This window comes from Podarcis liolepis, assembly GCF_965112155.1.
Source record: "Podarcis liolepis genome assembly, chromosome: 17".
Classification (NCBI taxonomy): Eukaryota; Metazoa; Chordata; class Lepidosauria; order Squamata; family Lacertidae; genus Podarcis; species Podarcis liolepis.
In genome coordinates, this window is record NC_139571.1 from 30,800,144 (window position 1) to 30,820,643 (window position 20,500).

Here is a 20,500-nt window from a genome sequence, read left to right on the forward strand (position 1 = left end):
GCACACGGAAACTCCATTTACCTTCCCGTCACAGAGGTACCTATTTATCTACTTGCACTGCTGTGCTTTTGAACTGCTAGGTTGACAGGAGCCACGGGAGCTCACCCTGTCGTGGAGATTCGAACCTCCGACCTTCTGATCGGCAAGCCCAAGTGGCTCAGGAGTTTAGACCACAATGCCACCCTTTTAATCCTGTATTATACGGGATAGGTGGCAACCCTACGTTCCTTCCCAACGTGCTTCTTTTTTTAGCTATGCATGTCATTAGCTCTCTTCTACTCCGACTGAAGGGACGTGGGTGGCGCTGTGGGTTAAACCACAGAGCCTAAGACTTGCTGATCAGAAGGTTGGCGGTTCGAATCCCCGCAACGGGGTGAGCTCCCATTGCTCAGTCCCAGCTCCTGCCAACCTAGCAGTTCGAAAGCACGTCAAAGTGCAAGTAGATAAATAGGTACCACTCTGGCAGAAAGGTAAACGGCATTTCCGTGCGCTGCTCTGGTTTGCCAGAAGCGGCTTAGTCATGCTGGCCACGTGACCAGCTGTACGCCGGCCAATAACGCGAGATGAGCCCCGCAACCCCAGAGTCGGCCATGACTGGACTTAATGGCCAGGGGTCCCTTTACCTTTACTTTTTACTCTGAATGAAAAGATATTTCATATCCCACTTTTCACACCTTCCTTTCAGCTTTCTGCTGCACCTGAACATTAGGCAGTCCACACACAGAGCTGAGATTGGAGCATGCACGAGGAGACTACTTTTTTGCTGTCAAGATTACTCAGCGGAGAGGGTTGTGTGTCCTCTGAGTATGTGAAGTGAGCAGGGCAACATCCTTTGCAGAAAGCAGGTGGCAAAGCCCTCTGGGGGTCACAACCCTGCCACCTTCTCAGTATGACTCACCCAACAAATGCTCACATTAAGAAATCTGCCTGCTGCTTTTATTTTTTATTTTTTTTTAATGGCAAGCAATTAGACTTAAAGACTGGAAAATCCCTCGCCCGGCTGGACAGAGCAGCTCAGTTACAAAGCTCCCTGGTAATCCTGCCAGAAAGTGATTATTGAAGGATCTTTTTGCCAAATGCCATTTCACACTCCTGCAATGATGATGACTCTCTTGCCTTCCCTTGCCAATCCAGCAAGTTGTTTCCCTTGAATATAAACATTTATTGCAGGCTTTTTAATTACAAAGCCATGTCAGAGGCCCGGGGAAAACTTGTTGATCTGTCTGAGAATCGCCAGTGGAGCAGAAAGATCTGTGCTGTTGGTACACAGAGCCTGCTAAAAGGCATGGCTTGTTGCTCCAAAGTGAGGATAATTCCACGTGAAATGAGATGGGAACTGAGCCTGGGCTATAAGTAGCACATGACAATAATAAACAGTATTTAACCCAGTGCCAGGTCATTTGATTTTTTTATTGCTTCGCACATAGCAGCACCTACAGAAAGAAATAATTTATAGCTGTTTAGTGCTGACAGCAAGAACATGGAGAGAAAATGCCTACGTGACAGTTCAACCAATAGGCAGTAAGGTGCTTCCCCTCCCACAATGAACTTGAGTAATTAAGGCTGCAGTTGTATACCCAGGTACGTAACCAAAAAAACCCCCTTGAACTCAGTTGAATTTACTTCAGAGTAGACTGTAATGCCATAATATCCTGCACATTTTACTATATAACCTGCCTCAGGTCCAAATGATAGAAAAAGGCAGGGCAGAAATGTTTATAATTATGTTATAGATATAGATAAACCCTCAAAATTAATAAAAGTCAGGGTTTTGATTAATTGAGATATGGAACTGGGCAGAGCTGTGCCAGACAGGGAATTGAGGGAATTTCTGGGCTGGCTTATGCAAACCAGCCTGGCCAAGCTAGGGCCATTAATAATAATAATAATAATAATAATAATAATAATAATAATAATACCCCGCCCATCTGGCTGGGCCTCCCCAGCCACTCTGGGTGGCTCCCAACAGCATTAAAAACACAATAAAACATTAAACATTAAACCTCCCCTAAATAAAATGTCTTCTAAAAGTCAGATGGTTGTTTATTTCCTTGACATCTGGTGGGAGGGCGTTCCACAGGGTGGGCACCACTCCCAAGAAGGCCCTGTGCCTGGTTCCCTGTAGCTTCACTTCTCGCAAGGAGGGAACTGCCAGAAGGTCCTCGGTGCTGGACCTCAGTGTCCGGGCTAAACAATGGGGGTGGAGACAAGGGAGGTACCATAATGGGGCATGGAGGAGAGGAATCTTTTAGCCTGGGGGGTGAGATGTTACCAAGGAGATGGGGTGTTTGTTTGAGGGGGCAGGAAAAAGGAGCTTTGGAAGCAGGCATTCCTGGGATGAAGGAGGAGGAAGAAAGGGCTGAGCTCCATCTTTGGTGAGAGGGAGGGAAGGTTAACCGCAATGCTGAGGGCCATTGAGTAAGAGCTAAACTTCCTCCATGCAGACTAAAAGTGTAAATAGGTGAATAAGCCCTATCTCTTAAAGCACAACCGTCTCCGCCGTGTCTTCTGTTCTCCAAAGGGGCACAGACCCTGTGTGGATACCTGTGGCCCCATGCGCTTGGGCCACTGCTTGGCGGGTAGAGGGGCAAGCACCGGGCTTCTGTAACAATTATAGTGGTACCTCGGGTTACAAACACCTCAGGTTACAAACACTTCGGGTTACAGACTCCACTAACCCAGAAGTAGTGCCTCAAGTTAAGAACTTTACCTCAGGATGAGAACAGAAATCGTGTGGTAGCGGCAGGAGGCCCCATTAGCTAAAGTGGTACCTCAGGCTAAGAACAGTTTCAGGTTAAGAACGGACCTCCAGAACAAATTAAGTTCGTAACCAGAGGTACCTCTGTATTATAACAGAGGTGTTGCAAGTGCGTCGGTTTTTAAGGCTTCATCAAAAGCAATTTAATAACACGCATTATCATTAGTAATAACAAACATTATTATAATGCTTTTCTGAAGACTAGATGATGCGCTTGCCACAGCTCTGTTCTTGCTTGTGCCTCTAATTTCTCTCCTGATGGCATTTGCTCCTAGGAAATGCTATGCAGAATTACATCGTCTGCCCAGGGTGAGGGATTCAGACAATCCATTTGCTAGCGACGCACAGAGAGAGCGGGAGAGATGTCATAATAATTGGTTCTAACAGGGGCACAAGTGAAGGGGAAAATGCACTTATCGAACGCTTCATGCACTGTGATCGTTCCGGAGTTTAGCATTTTTGCTCCATCATTGTGGATGAATGCATCTTTGTCAAACAGGTATTCAGATGCGTTTGGCTTGCGCCAGTATCTTTTACCCTCATTTCATATTCTCTAGCTCAGCTCCATGCTTATTTGATGCCTGACATCGCGTTTCTGCTGAGATGTTTCCTTCTTTCGGTTTATTCGGGTGGCGTGAAACATCAGCGTATCCTTCTCTGCGTTTCTGGAGGGCAGCAAGTTCTCTGCCTCAGCCAAGGAAATCATTTCTCCTCTTCCAGGGCGCCACCCAGGAATCTTCAGCAATTGGAAGCACCTCGCTGAAGGATTCCCATGCCAAGTTAGAGTGCCAGTCTTGTAACGCATTTGATTCCTCTCCACCCCCTGCCTGGTCTTTCTTGTTTGCTTTCATTCATGTCGATAGAAATCCGTCCTTCAGACAAAGCATTTGCATGTTTTATAATGAATGCCTCTGATGCAAATGCCAGGAAAAGTATTATGGTCTGCTATTTTTGCAACTTGTTATTTACCTTCCAGCCAGGCTCGCTGCACTCTTCTTTTGTTTGTTATAAAGCCCCACGTGGTTTTTGGACGGATAAGTGGGGGTTTTTTTTGGAGGAGTGCAGCACATTATATTGCTGGATTTTTTGTCTACGAAGTGATTGTGTTTCACACACACACACACACACACACACACACACACACACACACACAGCATGCCTTGCTTTCCCTTTCCTTAAGAGATGCCATGCAATTCCACTGCATTTTAGGAACACACGAAGTTCCTTAAACAGAGTCAGGCCATTGTTTACACGGAGTGGTAGTGATTCTCTGGGTTTTCAGAAGGGATTTGTCCCAGCCCTCCTTATAGATGCTGGGGATTGGGACCTTCTCCTTTCAAGGCAGGTGCATCATAGATAAAAAGCATAGACTCACACATGATGGCCAGCTTCTATTTTGACTTGAAATGTTCGTTTTGGGCTTCTCAGAAGTACATAAAGGCAAAAAGTGGGCAGGGGGATTGTTGGCCCACAATGGCACCCACCTGAGAGGTGCCAGAAGTGCGCTCCAGTGCACTCCAGCTGGAAAAAAGCACTGCTTGAGTTGTCTTGAGATGAGAGATTGGGGTGATTGGAAGTCATGGTGGAATTTGTTATGTATGCATCTAAATCTTTATTTGGTAATATGTATTGATTTTGGGTTGTTTTTGTTGACTGTTTCTTTTTAATAAAAAAATTAAAAAGCACTGCTTAGAAGGATATCCCAGTACCTTGGTTGGCGAACGCCTTGGAACTCGTACGTTTTGGCTCCCAAACAATCGAAAACTGGAAGTGAGTGTTCTGGTTAATGAACGATTTTTGAAGCCGAACGTCTGGCTTGGCTTCTGCGGCTTCCAATTGGCTGCAGGATGCTCCTGCAGGCAATCAGAAGCCGCGCCTTGGTTTTCAAACAGTTCCGGGAGTCGAACGGACTCCTGGAACAAATTCTGTTCAAGAACCAAGGTATGACTGTATGTTCAATGAGGTTTATTCATTGAACCTAAGATTCTGATCCTATGCACACTTACCTGGGGGTAAGCCCCACTGACCGCAGTGATGTTTTCTTCCAAGGAAACACTGGACAGTGATGTGGTGTTTTATTCCCTTCAGAGCCTGAACTTAATTTTACAGACTCTCTTCCAGATTCCACAATCCAGACTGCAAGTTTTGGCAGACCCAAATTGTTTTATTCTAGGTTCTGCCAAAAGTTACCGGAATGGAACCCAGAGGTGCTGCCTATCCCTCATTTAGCTGACCTGCTGATTCTGCCTTGGGACAAATCACATCACTTTGAATTTGTCTGTTTAAACTAGGCTATTAATTCTGAAGCTCACAGGCTGCAATTTGGACTGCATCCAAATGGATAGCTGCCCAGGAGGAATGCCACTGATTTAGATAATAAAGTTGAAAGGAAAAATAATGTTTTTGAACTCATGTATTTACCTCCTTGGAGAAACCTTTTTGAGCTCAGTTAAAGTATAATCTGAATAGTTAGGAAGGGCCCGCCTGCTAGTTATAATTTGTGGATGTGCAGTTTAGGATCTCAGGCCTTTGTAAATTCACCCACCCATGCAGAGTTTATTTTTTGCATTAAAAGTTTTAATTCTTTGATGTTTGCTATACATAGAACTAGAAGTTCAGACGAAACGTTCTGTGGCATAGCACAAGAAAAATACAGATAAAATGCAGAAAACAATAGATGTTCAATTCATGAATGGGAAAAATACCAAATGAAAATGAATAATTCTAATTGTTTATGCAATTACTATCAATGGAGATTACATATACAGAGCATTTTTAAGAATCCGTTAATCAGGAGAAGAGGAGAGAAAATGAGAAGCGCAAGGAATAGATCATAGAGCATGGTTTTAGCATTGCTTCAGTAAAATATTTGGAAGAAACCAGTTCCTCAAGGAGCATAACATGATTTCACCCAAGTCTGGTGGTATATTCTAGTTCACCCATAGCATACTTTTGCTTATGCAATGATGTGATAACTGAACAAATTAACTCTAGCCACAGCACAGAATTTGACCGTCAAAAAGCAGCTCGTGTTGAACTAAAGCATGGGAGAAGTTTTCAAAGATCAAATCTGGTTCCTTCTGTGAGGAAAGGTCTGTTCTCAGGATGAGAGTCAGTTACAGGCCAACAATAGAAAATTGTGCAACATACCCAGCTGCGGTCGCAGATGGGTCCCTATCTAACCAAGTCACAAGTTTCATTTCCATAGCCCAGAACTGAACTTTTCTTCTGAAACCGGGGTCTTTCCACATCAAATTGCCAAAGCCTTTCCACCATTAGCATTCTAGATACTACTTACTTACAATAGGCTGACAAAGTACCAGGGCAGACACCAAAGGAGTCTGCTGGGGGCAGACTCTTCCAAGCGTTTCCAATCATTGTACATACCAACAAGTTTAGGGAGAATTTCACTGCTATGGGCAGTGAAAATTCAGTTATAGGGTTAGTCTTCCACTCGTATTCCATTTAATGTAGTACAGGAGCAAGGTACTTCCTTACAGTCAAGAATATTTATGATCATGTGTGTATCGATGTCTAAGTTGTTTGGGGAGAGTTGCTGTAACAATGATGACCAGTCATTTTAAATGAATTTAATAGGGATGAGACATTCCATAAGCCCATCCTGCCATAACTGTTATTGGAGCCTCAAGACGCTCGAAGGTTGTCTGAAGAGGTGCAGGCTATATTTTATATGCTTGATCCTTGCCATCCTGACTAATAACATCTAGCTAGGGGAAAATCATAGAATTGTGGAGTTGTAAGGGACCCTGGTGGTGCTGTGGGTTAAACGACAGAGCCTAGGGTTTGCCAATCAGAATGCTGGCACTTCAAATCCCCTTGTTGGGGTGAGCTCCCGTTGCTCGGTCCCTGCTCCTGCCAACCTAGCAGTTTGAAAGCACATCAAATTGCAAGTAGATAAATAGGTACCACTCCAGCAGGAAGGTAAATAGTGTTTCCATGCGCTGCTGCTCTGGTTCGCCAGAAGCGGCTTAGTCATGCAGGCCACATGACCCAGAAGCTGTATGCTGGCTCCCTCGGCCAATAAAGCGAGATGAGCGCCGCAACCCCAGAGTTAGTCATGACTGGACCTAGTGGTCAGGGGTCGCTTTACCTTTACTAAGGGACCCTGAGGATCATCTAGTCCAACCCCCTGCAATTCAGGACTTTGCAGCTGTCCCATATGGGGATCAAACCTGCAAAAATGATCATTTGGGTCCAGAAAGTGATACATGGAGGCAACAGCTTGGAGCAGAGAGATTTTAGCAGGGAATTGGCATGGAAATCCAATCTGGATGGGGAATATATTAGAGTCTACACTAGCTTTCTCTTTAAAATAAAAATGGACAGTTTAAGCACACTTTTTTAAAAAAAGCATTAATGATGTGCCCCCGTAGCTAATTATTTAATTTGTGACATTGTCGCCCCATAGTAGACTGGTTATTTTTCCAATCATTTAGTATCTTCTGGGCCACAAGTTAATTCTTAAAGGGAAGTCAGTAATAGGGCCTAATCTGAGTCAGTATAGTGGTACCTCGGGTTAAGAACTTAATTTGTTCCGAGGTTTGTTCTTAACCTGAAACTGTTCTTAACCTGAGACACCACTTTAGCTAATGAGGCCTCCTGCTGTGGCTGTGCTGCCGCCACACAATTTCTGTTCTCATCCTGAAACAAGGTTCTTAACCCAAGGTATTATTTCTGGGTTAGCAGAGTCTATAACCTGAAGCATCTGTAACCTGAAGCGTCTGTAACCTGAGGTACCACTGTAAGTCTTTCTTGCTGAGTTATCACCCTTGACCCGACTATACGGCAAGCTATTGGTCTGCCTGGAAACATGGGAGAGAGAAGAGGGAAATAGCTCATGAGCTACGTGTTGAATAAATGTGTGGGTCAGATAAGAACAAGAGTCTCTCTACAGAAGTCAATGGCCCATTGCTCCTCATTCTGGAGTTCCATTTTCACTTACTACAGTGGTACCTCGCAAGACGAATGCCTCGCAAGACAAAAAACTCGCTAGACGAAAGGTTTTTCCATTTTCGATTTGCCTCGCAAGACGAATTTCCCCTATGGGCTTGCTTCGCAAGACGAAAACGTCTCGTGACTTTGTTTTCTTTGTCTAAAAACAAAGACATGTTTTGTTTATAAAGTTAATTTATTTTCCCTTCAGTTTTTGAACTGCTCTTTACAGTATGTGTGACTTTAAAGAGCAGTTAATAAACTGTTGTTGTACCAAATTTGGCTTTGTTTGGACTTTTTTTGACCATAGGAACGCATTAATTGATTTTCAATGCATTCCTATGGGATTTCGTGCTTCGCAAGACGAAAAATTCGCTAGACGACAAAAATTGCGGAACGAATTAATTTCGTCTTGCGGGGCACCACTGTATTGTTAGTTCCTTGGAACGAAAATGAAATGTGAGATATTCTGCCTCGTGGCTCCTATATTTAGTAGCTTTGGGTGACAAAGTGCTCAAAGTGACAAAGCCTGTCCCCTGGGGTTTGAGGGGGGAGAATGCAGGGAGGGAGACATGTGAATTCTTTACCTGGCTCTCTCTGCCTAGGCTTTTCTTTAATAATAATTTAAAAAGTGATTGAAGTGGCTTTAGGCTGCCCAACAGTGATGCACCATCTGTATAAGTCTGTCCTAAGATAATCACTTTTGCATTTAATGATTTCCACTTTTATTGTTGTAATACTGCAAACTGCTTCAACCTTCCTTTAGCATGCTGCTCACATGCCAATCTTACAAGAGTCCATCATTTATCAACACTATTGTTCAGTGACACATTTCTTACTGGTAGTTTCTTATGATGCCTTCCCAACATACGGAATCTGGTGACGCAGGCAACAGTTTGAAACATATATTCCGATTTTCATGTATGCGACAACGGCCGTGAGAGTTCTCGTAACACAAGGATGAAAGGCTGAAGAAACCCCAACTAAAGAATCATGGCAAGAAAAATTGATGGACCATGCAGAACTGGCAAAACTGACATACAAGCTACGGGACAAGGATAACTGTGACTTTAAAGATGAATGGGAATCCTTTACAAAGTATGTGAAGACACAACAAAGCGAACTGGACTCCTTGGCTGGTTTTGAATAAACATTCACAAACTTTTTATTGATAATAATCAGCTAAATAGTTGGAGGATTTATACAACTGTATAACATGCAGAAATCAGCATTTTTAGAGAAAGACTGGAACTGAGGGAAGTCGGGGGGTGGGAATGGGTGGGTTCTGTGGGGGGAAAGAGGGGGAGGGAGGAAAAATGGGGGGGAATAAGGATGATATGTTTCTGGATAATGTTTTGTTTCAATTTTGAATAAAAGTTATTTTAAATAATAAAAAATGAAACATATATTCCCCTCACATTTCCTCAGGAAGCTGACAGGTGCCAATGGTGGTTTCTTTTTGGTGCCAACTGAGTCAGCCAAGCCTCAGCTAAGAAAGGCTGTGATTCTGCAACGTGCGTTATGTAAATCACTCCTTTCCATGTTGATATCCACCCCCCTCCCCTTACTTCTTTAGGATATGTGAGCAACAAACAAGTCCTTATTTCAGGTAAAGTAGTCAGGTACAGTAGCAAAGGTGACTTCCAAGACCGTTATTTCTTCAGATCCATTTGAAAATTCCTGTAAGATTGCAAAATTCCCATTGCAAAACTTCACAGTGTCTAAATGCTTTCATAATCGGTCAACACAACGTTTTGAAATTGAAGCTTTTTAAAAAGAAAGAGCCAGGAAGTGCCGGTTTAAAGTTAGCTCTGATCAGCACTGGAGACAATGGTGTAATGTAATAGGAAGGGCTGGCCTATGATAAGTTAAGATTTATGCATCATGGAGCAAAAGGACAACCCGCGTGTTCAATAAGTCCCATTCCCTCTTCCTCTGGCAAGACTGGGGCATTTATTCTGGAAGCTAAAGGCAAAGAGGATCCATTCAAATGACTGAGGTAATTTCCTGATATGAACATGAGGCAGATAAATAAAGCAAAAAATTATAATAGTTCTGGACTTTACAGTGGAACCTTGGTTCCCAAACTTAATCCATTCCAGAAGTCTGTCCCAAAACCAAAGTGTTCTAAAACCAAGGCATGCTTTCCCATAGAAAGTAATGAAAAATGGATTAATCCGTTCCAGACTTTTAAAAACAACCCCTAAAACAGCAATTTAACATGAATTTTACTATCTAATGAGACCATTGATCCCTAAAAATGAAAGCAATAATCAATGTATTGTACTATAAAATAAATAAGACAGTATTGTAGATGATAAAAATTGTAATTTTTTTTCCTTATGTGCACTGATGATAGTCATTGTTTGGATGGAGGGCTTTTATCCATTTCTGCAGTCACACAATCAATCAACCAGTAGCTGAACTGGGTTCCACACAGTCACAAAACAACTCACAAAAATGAAGTCACAAGCCACATTCACAAGTCAGTCCCATAAAACGAAGAACGAGTCACAGTAAAAAAAATATATGAAAAAGCCACACAAACAAAAACGCAAAAAAAGGAAAAACAAAAGCTCCAAATATCACCTCTGTGTTGCGTGGGTGCTCGGGACTCCATAGCCGACAGACTCAACAGGAAGCCTCTGATTAGCAGCGGAGGACTAAATTTACAAACAGAACACATTCAACAGGCAGCGGAACATGTTCAGCTTCCAAGGCAAAGTTCACAAACCGGAACACCTACTTCTGGGTTTGCAGCGTTCCGTTTCCAAGTTGTTCATAAACTAAGCTGCTCTAAAACCAAGGTACCACTGTACTAGAAATGCTGTTCTATCAAATCAAATACCTTTATTGGCATCACAGTATAAAACATTTCAAGTCCCTGGGATAATTAAAAGGACAAGGGTGAAGCTGTCGAGGGTCATAAGGTCACACTGTGATCATGTGCACTTAGATATTCTGCTTCATAGAATCATAGAATCATAGAGTTGGAAGAGACCACAAGGGCCATCGAGTCCAACCCCCTGCCAAGCAGGAAACACCATCAGAGCACTCCTGACATATGGTTGTCAAGCCTCTGCTTAAAGACCTCCAAAGAAGGAGACTCCACCACACTCCTTGGCAGCAAATTCCACTGTCGAACAGCTCTTACTGTCAGGAAGTTCTTCCTAATGTTTAGGTGGAATCTTCCCTAATCTTCCCTAATCTCACCCTGTCATGTTTCCCAAAAGGATGATTCGTTGTTGAACCCTTTCAGGTAAAATTGTGGCTAAAAAGGAAGCTACTAAAGCAGTGATATCTTTGTCCCGATCTGTCAGGAGAAACCTCATTTGACTTCTTCTCGGAGTTATGGTCCAGAGGTCCAACATCTTGCTCAATGCTGTTCTGTCACAATCAATGAGAACTCAATGAGAATTAAACAAAATAATTTTGTGGGTTTTTTTAAAAAAATAAAAAATCCTACCACTCTGTAGCTTTATAAAGTTTCTATTTCTGTCATGTGTTTGACTCATGTCACATGGTAAATCTTGGCCAACTGCAAAACTCTGGCGAACTGGAGACAATATTAAATGTGGAACACCAAGCAGGTGAATTCAGAGACTTTTGCGAGATCCATAAACATGAATCTGAGCATTTAGTTACTATAGAGACAGAAAAGAAAGGGGAAGAAATACAGCATTTTTTGTTATTGGGGAGTATATAGACTTAGTATATGTTAGTAAATTAACAACTAGAAGCACATAAGAATTTGCTCCTTGAGCTCAGGTCAAGGTTAGTCCAGATTTCTATCTCCTCAAATGGATAGCCAGTTTACAAGCTGATCACCCTTAGCTGTGAAACATCTCCACACACCCAGCATCTCAGACAGATATATTATCTGATACCAAGCCAATTGGGAGCTTCTCAGGGCAATGTGAATGTATGATTATGGTTATTTACAGTAGTAGCATTGTTTGATTCTGAATGTTGAATTTGGGTTTTTGGGAGGGTTTATGATTCAGCAGTTGCTTCTGCTAATAGAAAGAGAGGAGATATGTTATCATTCACCATTCCCCCTGCATGCCCTCCCCCATGTCACTTTCCACTCCATTTTGGATGAGACAATGAGTGGGGCACTGGGAACGGCAAGGTAAGGGGGGAGATAATAAGAAATCATTGACATCCATTGACTTCCACCCATTAACAGACTGTATAAAAAGTGGAGATGGCTTGTCCCAAACTCAAATGCGTGTGATGTTCTGCATGTATGCTGAATATCACCTGCCGGTCATGCCATTCACAGATCAGCTGTTCGAGTCAAGTAGCCAATTGAGAATCTCAAGATTTCTGGTGGCTACAGATTTTGCAGTCTTTTGTGGGAGTCCTACAAGGGATCCAAGTAAAAGTAATAGAATTTGCATGGCACAGCCTCTTTGTTCCTGTCTCTTTGTCACACTCTGGCATGTCAAAGAAACTGAGTCCAGGACAGGGCTGTGCCCATAAAGCATGGAGCTAGGCAGGCAGAGACAGGCTTGGTTCTGCTGAGTTCTACTGGGCACGGGTGGCGCTGTGGTCTAAACCACTGAGCCTCTTAGGCTCAATGATCAGAAGGTCGGCGGTTTGAATTCATGCAACAGGGTGAGCTCCCGTTGCTCTGTCCCAGCTCCTGCCAACTTAGCAGTTCACACCAGTGCAAGTAGATAAATAGGTACCACTGTGGCGGGAAGGTAAACGGCGTTTCCATGTGCTCGTTTCTGTCACAGTGTTCCGTTGTGCCAGAAGTGGTTTAGTCCTGCTGGCCACATGACCCGGAAAGCTGTCCATGGACAAACGTCAGCTCCCTCAGCCTGAAGCGAGATGAGCACCACAACCTCATAGTCACCTTTGACTGGACGTAACCATCAAGGAGTCCTTTACCTGGCTTTTACTGGGCAAAAGAAACTGACTGCAATGTGGGTCAAAGCCAGCTGAGGCTAACCAGTGTCTGAGGAAGTGGACAGCTCTTCTACTTTCTCCAATCGACTTGCAAATGATCATATGAACAGACACCAAATATCAAGACTGCTGAAGGAAGGAGTGTCCCACAAACCAGACACAAGAGTCATGAAAGGCAGCAGGTATCGTATCTGCCCCAGTGGTGTTCCCAAATACACTCTTATTTTTTTCCTATATAAGGAAGGAGTTTATGCACTTGGGAAGGCAACAGGGGTGGAGGCGAGAGGGGGATAATCTTTACCCTGACCCTAATATTGCATTACCTTTCCTTCCTCCACCGCTCCAGTCCATCAAAACAAAAGAGAACTTCATTAGAACATGTACTAATTTGTTTTTCACTTCTGCCTTTTCCTTCTTTGACTCTCCCAAGCTGATTGACTCAGAAGGCAACGATCTGGATATAAGAAAATGTGCTATATTATCCTATATACGCTAGACTCTTGGATTAGGCTAGATCATAACAAAACAAGAAATGTGTTTAACTGTGAGCAAAAATGGCCACCCTGGCTGGAGCAATTTTTCATGCAAACAAGCCCACACATCACTTCCCTCACAGGCCAGAAAGCAGAGCTCGGCATCTAGTCACTCCAGATGCTTGGCAAAGATTGGACTTTCCCCCCATAAACTCCTCTCAGTGGGGGGTATGTGACACTCCTATGCACATAACAAAATACCCTTTGCTGTCCAACATCTGTCCAATGAACCCACTCATTCTGGCAGGGCAAGGCTCTTAAGCAGCTGTTGCTCTAGGCAGAAAGTCTGCTTGCCATCCCGGCACTCGTGAGAGGGCAAGCTGAAGCTCTGCCAGTGGGTTTATGCATCTTTAGTCCCTGAGCTTCAAAACAATCCCACCCTGAACAGGCTGGTGCCCAAGCTGCATGATCAGTTGTGCTTTCTTATGTTAAACTTCATGATAAAGGTAAAGGTGAAGGGACCCCTGACCATTAGGTCCAGTTGTGACCGACTCTGGGGTTGCGGCGCTCATCTCGCTTTACTGGCCGAGGGAGCCGGCGTACAGCTTCCAGGTCATGTGGCCAGCATGACTAAGCCGCTTCTGGCGAACCAGAGCAGTGCACGGAAATGCCGTTTACCTTCCCGCCGCAGCAGTGCCTATTTATCTACTTGCACTTTGACATGCTTTCGAACTGCTAGGTTGGCAGGAGCAGGGACTGAGCAACGGGAGCTCACCCCATCGCGGGGATTCGAACCGCCGACCTTCTGATTGGCAAGTCCTAGACTCTGTGGTTTAACCCACAGCGCCACCCGCGACCCTTCAAAACTCATGATACCTGGACCTATTTTTTAAAAAAACTATTCTACAGCTTGATGGACAGCGTAGGAGAGTAATACAGTGTGTCATGTTTGCTTGTTTTTTACCCATGGATAGGAGCGTGGACTAGTAATTGACTGAAAAGACTGCTGAATGGGCCACCAAATCTGTGGTTGGAGAGGTCACCAATACTGAGTAAAGGTGGCACTGTGGTCTAAACCACTGAGCCTCTTGGGCTTGCCGATCAGGTGGTCGGCGGTTCGAATCCCTGTGATGGGGTGAGCTCCCGTTGCTCTGTCCCAGCTCCTGCCAACCTTGCAGTTCGAAAGCACACCAGTGCAGGTAACTAAACAGGTACCGCTGTGGCGGGAAGGTAAACGGTGTTTCCATGCACTCTGGTTTCTGTTGTTCCGTTGCGCCAGAAGCGGTTTAGTCATGCCGGCTGCATGACCCAAAAAGCTGTCTGTGTGACAAACGCCGGCTCCCTCGGCCTGAAAGCAAGATGAGCGCCGCAACCCCATAGTTGCCTTTGACTGGACTTAACCATCCAGGGGTCCTTTACCTTTTTACCTTTTTTACTGAGACGCTTCTGAGGTTTCCAGCAACTTGGTATAAAGGAATTGCGTAAGATGCACACGCAACTTGGAACCAGTAAAATGGAAATACCAACGGGCATCTTAAATAATTTCTTTATATCTTTATACCAGTTGCCGGAAACTGCTGGAGGGATGACTTCTCTTGTGTTCGAATTCTGCTTGCAGGTTTGCCACAGGCACCTGTGAGAACTGAGTGCTGGACTAGGCGGGCCATTGGCCTGATCCTGCAGGCTCTTCTCACGTTCTTGTCTTCTCTCTCTCTCTCTCTCACCCACACCTCTCCCTCCTGACTCTCTAGGCACCTCAGTATCCCCCCACTTTCTCCCCCAATTGTCTCCATTTCCACGATGCTGACTGGTGCCTACGTGAGTCATGGTCCCAAATATCTGTGAGGGATACCAAACTGGCGAAAGCTGGTGTAAAGTAATAATACGCCGTTTCCAAAAATTACCATGCAGTATTATAATACAGTGGTACCTCGGGTTAAGAACTTAATTCGTTCTGGAGGTCCCTTCTTAGCCTGAAACTGTTCTTAACCTGAAGCACCACTTTAGCTAATGGGGCCTCCTGCTGCCACCGGGCCACTGCTGCGTGATTTCTGTTCTCATCCTGAAGCAAAGTTCTTAACCTGAAGCAATATTTCTGGGTTAGCGGAGTCTGTAACCTGAAGCGTATGTAACCCGAGGTACCACTGTAATGAATTGAAGCATCGTTGAAGTGAAGCCTGTTTTTCACCCAGGGGAGGTTGTGGACTCTCCTTCCTTGGAGGTTTTTAAGCAGAGGTTGGGTGGTCATTTGTCATGGATGCTTTAGCTGAGATTCATGCCTTGCATGGGGTTGGACTAGATGATCCTCGCGGTCCCTCACAACTTTACGGTTCTATGATTCTATGATAAGTGTGCACATGCAGATAGAAGCCGACCCACTGCCCCTGACATGGAACACCATAATCCGTTGGCTGACTACAACACTGCCAAATTATAGAAATATACCCTGTAGGAGCCACATCTAATACACATTGAGAGTAATAACTAATTGCCTTAACTAATAATAAAAAGTGACCTGGCTTTAGGGGTTCTTTTGCCATTCGATCTGTGGCAGCAGAGTTTAGGACAACAACAAACACCGCCGGGCATTTGGAGCTGCCCAAGTCCTTCTCGCTCGTCTCCCCGCGCGCTTTTGCGCAGGGGCAGCCCCGAGCTGCGGAGCTTTTAAGGGTTTCTAATCCTGGAAGGCCGTGTGACATCACCCCACTTCTTGTCGGCTGATGTTTCGTACAAGCCTCGCATTTCCTTCGCCTTTTCCAAGCCACCAATTACTGCAGCGAGCTCGTGTTTATAGAGAGCGCTGGTCTCTCTCCCTCCCTCCCTCCCTGCTCTTTTCCACTGATGCTTTTCTGGCCGCTATCCCGCCCAGGCCGCCTTCCCCAAGACGCGCTCGGTGCCAAGGGTTAAGCCGGACCAGGCTATTAGAAAGGAATCTGGGAGGTGGGGCGCGCGCAAAAGCCAAGCAACCGGCAGGAAAACTCTCTCCCTCTCTCTCTCCCCCCCCCCTCCTTTTTTTCATTGACTTCAGCGCCATGTGATCAGGAAGCCTGGCCTTTTTCCACTTCCCCTCCCGACTAAAGGGAAACATTGTGTAGCTTTCGCTGCCGTGCCGCTGGTGGGATGGGCTTGCGCGGCGTTACGTAGGCGGATAAAAATAACCAGCATATTTAAGGCCGGCTGTGGAATCCCAGCACACGCAGTGCGCGCCTGGTCAGCTCGGAGCGCAGCAGCGGGTCCTGCTCCAGCGGAAGCACACACACACACACAAAAACACAAACCCTGCAAAGAGCAGAGCTTATGATGCAATTGTGAAACCCTTCAGACGTGTTTGGCAGGCAGCACTCTTTCAACAGCCCCCTGGGAAGGAAATCGAGAATACTGTTTTTCATCTTCTTCTCCCCCTAAGAACGCAGCCGTGCGCTCCAAACGAGGGCTCGTGCAAAGGAGACTGTTTTGCAAAGATTTATAAACCTTGCCTGTAAAAAGAAAAAAAGATGTTCGGAAGGAATTGCTCAATATGCAGAGCTTTTGGCGGGGGTGGGGGGTGGGGGCGGGAATCAGAATCTCAGCTCCTCTCTCCATTATCATACATATAGATAGCTATATTGTTCTGGGTCGGCATCAATGAACAGGTGTCCCAAGGCGATGAGGATGGAGGGATGTGTTTCCAAGTGATTTTTTCCCCTCCTGCTCCAGCGGACGCACACACACACACGGACAGAATTGCAAGAAAGGGAGATGTAATGTTTTGCATTAGTGTTAAGCTTGGGATTGGGTGCCAATCGGAAAACATACAGAGGAAGTTTCTTCTGCCCTTTTGGAATGCCAGGGGGAGGCACCAGTTTCTTGACCCAGGCACCTGCAGCGAAACAAATGGTGCCACACTTCATAACTGATTGAAGGTTTTTTTTAATAGGGTAATTATACGGACCAGTCAGTGGCTCTGTCAATGAGTGCTTGCTGTTGACGATAAGCAAGAGTGGCTTGATTTGTGCGAAGATGGGCAATAACTGGGAGCCCCTTTGTGCTGTTCTGGGCATTCTAAGGAAACATACATACAATAAATCAATTGATAAATTATACAAGTGTGTGTATCTACGTGTGTGTGTGTGTGTATAACCACACACAAACTTTAAATTCATTTCCTTCGCTACTCTTTGGATGTGCAGAAAACTGGACCAATACAGGAAATATTTGCATGGGAGGAAGTACCCTACCATGCTGTTTCAATTGTCACATTAGGGGGCTTGTTCATAAATCCATCTGGCACAGAGGGCTCCCGTTGAGAGTCAACTTCTTTCTTACAAACAGAGAACAGTGAGCTTTAAGAAATGGTATTCTTCCCTGTCTGCAAGGAAGGATTCTAAGATTAAAACAGCAGACTTGAGCTATAATGCATATCAATTAATGCTTAGGTCTGCAAGGTTGCTGGGGGGTGGGCAAAGTCTTTCACTCACAAGGTTTATTCACACTTCTAGAGAAACACTTCAGGGATATATATCTTGGAAACACTAGTAAGAGCCAGTGGCTAGATGCTGCTTGTTTCTCCAGGAATGGGCTCATCCTGCAACCACAGGGCGTCACTTGTAGTTCTGTCTTCTAACTGTGCCAGCAGTGTGTAGAGATACGGAGTTGTGTGTAGGGTCTAATGTCAGTCTCTGCCCCTCTGCCGTGATATTTCTACAGCTGCTCTGGAAGCTCTTGATGGTGACCTGCCCTCTTGAGAAACACCACTGGTCAGATGGCTGTTACCTGAGTTCCCACCTGTAGCAAGATGGTTCTCTTGCAGTGCTGAATATGACAAGGGAACTGCTGGACCAGACGAAGGGCCTTGCTTTCTAATCTCACAGTGGTCAACCAGCTACTGGGAGCAGGGTTCAGTCTCTGCTCCATTCACTGGATGATCCAGTCATCTCACTGTAGCTGAAGTTGGTCACAGCCAAACACCATCTCTTTAAAGCACTTTCAAAGCACACAGCTGCTGACAAAAGAATCTTGGGAAATGTAGTTTGTTAAAGGTGCTGGTGGAAACGGCAGCTCTGTGAGGCGTGAACTACAATTCCCAGGGTTGCTGTTGTTTTTATTGAACTCTATTGGAAACTTGTACATATGCTTATAAAGGTGGCCAGCATGACTAAACCGCTTCCAGCACAACAGGACACCGTGACGGAAACCAGAGCTCACGGAAACGCCATTTACCTTCCTGCCACAGCGGTAGCTATTTTTCTACTTGCACTGGTGTGCTTTCAAACTGCTAGGTTAGCAGGAGCTGGGACAGAGCAACGGGAGCTCACCATGTCACAGGGATTTGAACTGCCAACCTTCTGATTGGCAAGCCCAAGAGGCCCAGTGGTTTAGACTACAGCGCCACCCGCGTCCCTTAGGTTTTTTTATATAAAACTCTGAAGCAGGAGAGTGAGGCAGAGCAAGGTGGGGAAAGCTCAATATCCTGATGATACACACAACCCTCCCCTAATGAATATATACATTTATATAAAGTGTAGATTATAGAAATGGTCAGAGAGAGAGAAAGCAAATTATAACTTGATATGAACTTGAGATAACTTGCCACAGGGCACTGAAACATAGATCAAAATATTTTGAGACACTTTTTAGTAGGGGACAGATACTGGGTGTTGATGTCACTGCATTTTTTGAAAACCAGTGAGGGGATATCTAGAGGGGAAGGATAAAATCCTTTCAAAAGACAGTGAACCCAAGTAGTGTAAGACTAGGAGACAGAAGACCAGGGTTTGAATTCCCACTCAGCCATGAAGCTCACCTTGGACCAGTCCTGCCTCTCAGCCTAGCCTACCTCACTGTGTTGTTGTGAGGATAAAATGGGGAGGGGAGAGCCATAATAACAACAATAACAATTTATATGCCGCCCTTCTGACTGAGTTGCTCCAACAACTCAGCTTCCAACAAATTAAAAACACTGAGCACAGTAAAACATCGATAATAAAAATTTCCCTACACCACCTTGAGCTCCTTGGAGGAAAAGTGCTATATAAATGTAATAAAGCAACGGGGAAGTGAACAGGTAAATAATTTTAGTGTCTGAATCCTTTGTTTCCACATATCCCATGTTCTTATAAAATCACATTTTCCTCCAACTGAGGAAGTTGTAGATGATCTGTTTCAACCGTCCTTGGTTTTGAAACAGGCCTCGTGGTCATAGGATTCCCCTAGATGAGGTGTCAGGCATGACCTTTTAAATCCCTCTTTGTCAAGGGCTTTACCCTTGTTGTGGTGAAATACTTCGTGCTTCACAAAACTGACTCCCCATGTAGAGAGACACCCACGTAGCCTGGCTTACTGGCAGCAGCAGCCCCTCCAGAATGAGGCATGTGCAGGCCTACACAGGAGTAGAAGCATGTTCAGCCCTTCTTCCACGGAAGCAAGCGTTTGCTTGAATCCTGTCAACAATGCACAATCTTGCAAACAACTTCCTGCCCGAAAACGGTGCATGTATTTTGGAAGACCTATGGCATATTGTGTTATGATTCAACGGGACATTCTTTGGCTATCCGAAAGGACAGCTTGTATTTGTTTGCGTCTAGGAATATCTGTGCTGTGATTTTTGGCCTACAATATTCTGGAGGAAATGGAGATGTGTAGCGACGAAGATGCATACTTGGGGCTCCTCGTTTTCAGCCATTCAGAGGCAGGAAGGAGGCGGCTTTAGAGCAAAGCTGTGTGGGAAACGCTTTCCTGCATACATTCTGGCAGCCATGGGCTGGATTCTGACCAGAGTTTTTATTAAAACAGCCTCATAAGTTGCGGCGGTGCTCAAGAAAAAAAAGAATACAATAACTGATCGAATGTTAATGACTTCAATCTGTTTCCACTGTGAGATTCCCACCCCCTTTTTATAAGAAAGAAGGGGGAAATGAGAGTTGAGTATTCTCAGCTGCCTCAGACAGAGCTGCTATAGATGTTGGGAGAGTTGGTACTTGAGAGTAAACAAGCCAGCAGCGTTTGTGCTTGTTCACACATTTTAATTCAGCCCATGCTACGTTCCTATGAACTAGATTGGGATGAAACAATACAGTCTCAACATTACTTAGAAGGGATTTGTGAAGGCACCTAGAAGTCCATATTCCGTAGAGCAATTTGTTGTTGTTTAGTTGTTTAGTCATGTCCGACTCTTCGCGACCCCATGGACCAGAGCATACCAGGCACTCCTGTCTTCCACTGCCTCCCGCAGTTTGGTCAAACTCATGCTGGTAGCTTCGAGAACACTGTCCAACCATCTCGTCCTCTGTCGTCCCCTTCTCCTTCTGCCCTCCATCTTTCCCAACATCAGGGTCTTTTCCAGGGAGTCTTCTCTTTTCATGAGGTGGCCAAAGTATTGGAGCCTCAGCTTCAGGATCTGTCCTTCCAGTGAGCACTCAGG

At 44.9% G+C, this 20,500-nt stretch overlaps 2 long non-coding RNA genes across 2 annotated transcripts in view; both read right to left on the reverse strand.

Annotated features, from left to right (window-relative positions):
- Positions 1-20,500, reverse strand: part of LOC310696297 — a 270,070-nt gene that overhangs the window by 93,448 nt on the left and 156,122 nt on the right. The window lies entirely within an intron of this gene.
- The window catches only part of LOC310696294, a 96,880-nt gene continuing 96,461 nt past the window's right edge, over positions 20,082-20,500 (reverse strand). The window contains exon 2 of the long non-coding RNA XR_014520533.1: positions 20,082-20,334. This is a non-coding gene — a long non-coding RNA (uncharacterized lncRNA). The remainder of the gene's footprint in view (positions 20,335-20,500) is intronic.